The sequence below is a fragment of the Dipodomys merriami genome, unplaced genomic scaffold, assembly GCF_024711535.1.
Source record: "Dipodomys merriami isolate MVZ:Mamm:240054 unplaced genomic scaffold, mDipMer1.0.p SCAF_11, whole genome shotgun sequence".
NCBI lineage: Eukaryota > Metazoa > Chordata > Mammalia > Rodentia > Heteromyidae > Dipodomys > Dipodomys merriami.
This window is the reverse complement of record NW_027202382.1, coordinates 12,713,695-12,716,735: the sequence shown is the minus strand read 5'-3', so window position 1 is coordinate 12,716,735 and position 3,041 is coordinate 12,713,695.

The window sequence follows — 3,041 nt, the reverse complement described above, 5'->3', positions numbered from 1 at the left end:
TTTCATAGACTCTGCACTCTCTTTTATTGGCAACATGATTACATCATACCATTGGTTTATAGTTTGGATCAGATTTTATTGTGTAGAATATTATGAAGAAGATATGAGGGCTGAAGACCTCCAGATCAGGTCAGAATAAACTGCAAAGGGCTTGACTTTGGAAAAGGTAAGGAGGATTCAGTTTGAACGAAGTGCCTGTCCAGATGTAGGGAGGTGACAAATGCTCATTTTCTCAGAAGAAAAGGCTGACATGGACTGTGTTCCTTCATCAGTCATCCTTGGGCCCAGAGAGTTCCTAGGAGACAGTGGCAGCATAAGGAAGGAAAATCAGGGCAGAAATCATGTCCCAGAGTCTGGAATCAATACTTTAGGGCAGAAGGTGAAACTGGTAGGAAGAGGAGCTGTTACTAGGTATACCAGTTGTCCCAGCGCAGATCCTAAGTCCATAGGTATATGAGTTACTTTTGCATAGATAGCTGTGGTCTGACAGAATAACATAAAAGAGGAAAGATTTGTTTTGGATCACAGTTTTTAGAGGTGTCAGTCTACCATAGTGGGAAAGGCAGGCCAAAGCAGAGCAGTTCCTCAGAGAGGCCAGGATCACAGAATACAAAGGGATATGGAAGGAGGCCAAAAAGCAGATACAACCCATTCCCAAGGTGTGTATTTACCCTCAGTGGTCAACTTCCTCTAATGAAGCTTCACCTAGAGGTTGTCATAAAATCACGTTTTAGAAACCAAGTACAAGGCTTCTCTAATTGATCATGACTGGGAGAATAGGGTCCTATGGAGGCTGGACTGTAGTAAATGGGAGAAGAATAGAAACTCTAGAATGAGTTATCTAGCTGCTCCAATGCTTGCACTGTAGGAGCATGTCCTTCTATAGGCAAGCTTTGCCCATTGGCTGTCTCTCCACAGTTGAGATGCAGTTCTGTATCATTTTGCCAGACTCAAGCCTGACTTGACTCCCTCTTTGGCTTTCTGTCTGCAGCCATGAGCTTGTATAGGATCAAACCAATGATTTATTCAGTTAGTTATATTTTTATTTACATTTTCTTCTTTTTTTGGATTCCTCAAGCTAAGAGAGCTAAAAAGAGAGTCAAAATGGCAAGAGCGTGTAGAATGGCAGCATTCTGAAGGTAAACTAAGCCTGGAACTAAACTAATTTCTTGTTCCTAAGAAATATTCTCTTCTCTTAATTGCCCACCAAGACTTAGAAGCTGCTATTTCTGGTGGGACCATTTTTAAAAAATGTTTTTTATTGTAAAAATAGTGTACCGAGGGGTTACAGTTACATGAATAAGGTAATAAGTACATTTCCTGTTGAGCATTGTTATCCCCTCCTTTGTTTTCCCCCATCATCCCTTCCTTCCTACCTCCCCAATTCTCCCCCCCCCCCCGCCAAAGATGTAAAGTTGGTTTTCAATGTAATGTCTTGTACATCTCATTGTTCCAATGGGTCAACCTGTATCCCTATTTAAGCATTTTGTTTTTTCCTTCCCCTCCCCAAATTAGAAAAATACATATACAAGATGCAGGGCATTGGAATCAAATACAGTAAAAACAAGAGTTATACCGTGAGGGAGGAACATATCAAAGAAACAAAAAAAATCACATAAGACATTATAAATATGTTAAAAACAATAGCTAGAAAGAAAAAAAACCACTTGTGTCCCTATCTTGAGGTTCATTTTGCTTAACATCATCATATATGGGACCAGAACTTTTTGTTGTTATTTGTTTCTCCATTGTGTGGCTCTGTCCTGGTTGGTGTTGAAATTTGAAATAAATTCATAGTGAGCTAGGCAGCATGTGCTGTTCCTTAGACTTCCCCTGATGGAACCTTGTTTAGAGAGAATTACAACGGAAAGGGAAACAAATTCCCTCTGGCAAGAAGCTTGGCTTAGAAATGCTCATTTGGGGGAAAGTTCTTTTTATTTATTTTTTTGTTGTTTGCTGCTTAAATAAACCCCCAGCTACACAAATCAATTTTTGTGAGCATTAGGAAAGACTAAGTAAATAAAGCTCTACATATTTATTGCAAACAGAAATGTTTTCGAGACTCTCTAAGGGTAGGAAGTGAGTGAGAGAAGGGTTAGCATTTCCTCTATGGAGAATATTAACTGTTTCATTAGTTTAGATATAAACACATTTTTTCCTAAAAAGTAGTTGTTATTGAAATCTTGCCAAGTTTGTTCCTCTTAACGGGTCTATGATGCATCAGAAATATTTAGTATAAATAAGTGTAAATGTTTAGTGTAAATATGTAGTGAATTAGGATCAGTTATCATCTCAAACCCTACTGTACATATAACTCATGAAAAAAAGAAGGGTGATTTGTGTGTGTGTGTGTGTGTGTGTGTGTGTGTGTGTGTGTGTGTGTGTGTGTGTGTGTGTGTGTGTGTGTGTGTGTGTGTGTGTGTGTGTGTTCTAGTTCTAGGGCCTGGGTCCTGTCCCTGAGCTTTCCCCCTTTTTTTGCTAAAGGCTAGTGTTCTATGATTTGAGCCACAGTTTCACTGCTGGCTTTTTAGTGACAAGAGTCTCATGGACTTTCCTGCCTGGGCTGGCTTTGAACTGCAATCCTCCGATCTCAGCCTCCTGAGTAGCTCTAAGATTACAGGAGTGAGCCACCAGCATCTGCAGAGAAAAGCAAGAACAATTCTTTTTTTGTTTTTGTTTTCTGTTGGTCATGGGGCTTGAACTCTGGGCCTGGGCTGTCCCTGAGCTCTTCAGCTAAAGGCAAGTGCTCTACTACTTGAACCACTGCACTACTTCCATAGAAGAGCAATTATTTAAAAAAATTATTTTATTGTAAAGATGCTGCACAGAGAGGTTACAGTTACAGTAAGGCAACGAGTGCATTTCTTATTGAGAATTGTAACCCTTTCCCTTGTTGTTCTCCCCCCAGCCACCTGAAATTGTAAAGTTAATTTTCAATATACTGTCTTGTGGGTATCGTTGTTGCAATGGGCCCTCCTGTGTCCTTGTTTCAGTGTTTTGTTATTCTCCTTCCCCTCCCCAAATTAGACAAATGTATATAC